Source organism: Myotis davidii, unplaced genomic scaffold (genome assembly GCF_000327345.1).
Source record: "Myotis davidii unplaced genomic scaffold, ASM32734v1 scaffold52, whole genome shotgun sequence".
Classification (NCBI taxonomy): Eukaryota; Metazoa; Chordata; class Mammalia; order Chiroptera; family Vespertilionidae; genus Myotis; species Myotis davidii.
The window spans coordinates 78,592-80,487 of record NW_006283773.1 but is presented as its reverse complement, the minus strand read 5'-3'; the positions used below and the strand labels follow the sequence as shown (position 1 = coordinate 80,487).

The window sequence follows — 1,896 nt, the reverse complement described above, 5'->3', positions numbered from 1 at the left end:
TACTTAAACAATAAAATTTAAAAAAATTATCACTATCATAAACACAAAAGAGGAAAACATATATAGACAAAGAAAAAAAAAAAAGAACTGAATCTCCTATGTCAAAACCAAGAACATGCTTGCCTAAAGCAACAGGCTTTAGTTTTGTTTGATTTGCTCTTGTTTGACTTGCTTTAGCAACTGCATCCTGTTGTCAGGCGCTCTAGGACCAAAATTCAAATTGCCTTAAGCATTACCAGGTAATCATCATCACGCTGAATCTGAAGGTTAGAAAAAGCCATTACACCAGCCTTAAAATCAAGATTATTTATATCCAAATTGACCAATGGCTCTGCATTTTTAGGTGCAGTGATAGCATTTTTTATATAATAAGGTCCGAAGTCCTTTTATTTTTCAGCATTATTCTATATTCAAGTCTAACAGCTAACCCAGGAATAAGAAGCCAGTCAATTGCTTCTTGTGGATCTTGAATCTTGAAAGGACAGTTACCATCTCTGAGATACTTTTCAAAGAACTTGGTCCAGTCACTGCTGTGGATGTTTCTTATATTACTTGTCTTCAATCTTGTAGTGTCTGATTTTTCTGATCTTCAAGCCAAGCAATAAAGTTTCTAAATTGTTTCATGTTTTCAGTTGAAGCCTGCAGAGTTGTGGTAGTTGAGGGCTGTCAGCTTGCACTGGAACATGGTCCAGCCTTCTCACCCTAGTCCCCTGGGCTTTGGCCAGGAGAGGAGAGGCAAGGAGGTGTGGGCAGTCACAAGCACTGATAACACTTCATACTCTTGTTACATTAAAATCCAATGGCTCATTCTGTATTTTGAATGGATCACTTACCAATAATACATAATTGTGAAATATCACAACTGGTCATTGGAAAGATATTGGTTCATTATGTCATGCAGATCTTCTAAATGTTGATAGTTTATTATATAATGTCTCATTATAAGTTTTTAAAAATATATATTTTTATTGATTTCAGAGAGGGAGAGGGAGAGGGAGAGGAAGGGAGAGGGAGAGGGATAGAAACATCAATTATGAGAATCATTGATTGACTGCCTCCTGCATTGTGGGGGATCAAGCCTATAACCTGGGCATGTGCCCTTGACCAGAATCCAACCAGAGATCCTTCAGTCCACAGGCCGATGCTGTCTATCCACTAAGCCAAACAAGTTAGGGCTCATCAGAAGTTTTTAAGGGCTAGGAAGCTGACAGTCTCACAGTACAGATAAAAGTTTTCCGAAATTCTAATTTTCACTTTAAAACTTCAAATACTGAGCAATTTTGCATGAAATGACAGGTGTATTTCATTCACTTGAAGAAACATTAACTATATGTTTATTTGCTGTTTGTCTAAATAAAGTTTGTCAGTCATTCTTTCAAGTAAAAATGGTGTTCCAACACACAAGCAGCTTGTTCAGGTCACAAATCAACATGTTTTCTTTGAGACAACCATGTACTTTAGTATGCAGCAGTGCTCCATGCATATCTCCAATTTTGCCACATAAGCTACTAAGATGTGTACTTAAGGGATAGGATATAAAACTAATAATTTTTACTGCTTCATCAAGGACAATAGTGAAACTAGTACTTTTTACTGTGTGGCAGTGAATAATACAATACAATGAATACTAGTATAGTATCCCGTGGTTCTACCTAACCATTGCTTCTGTACCATTGGTACAAATGTGAGCACATTTAAAAAGACAAATAACTTAACACTAGAAAGACCGAAATTTAGTATGTACCTATATTGCCCAAAAGCAGTCAAAATGACTGCATTGTGAAAGAATAACTAATGTGTAAAGAAATTTGTTTAAAATTAATTTTTAATATTTTTTATATTATTTACAGTTATATAACAAGTTATTCGACATTTCTTTCATGAATTTAGTGTGTT

The 1,896-nt window shown here is 35.2% G+C and overlaps 1 pseudogene; it reads right to left on the bottom strand.

Annotated features, from left to right (window-relative positions):
• LOC102771953 overlaps positions 1-884 on the bottom strand; it is a 1,340-nt pseudogene extending 456 nt beyond the window's left edge.
• Between the last annotated feature and the right edge of the window lie 1,012 nt (positions 885-1,896).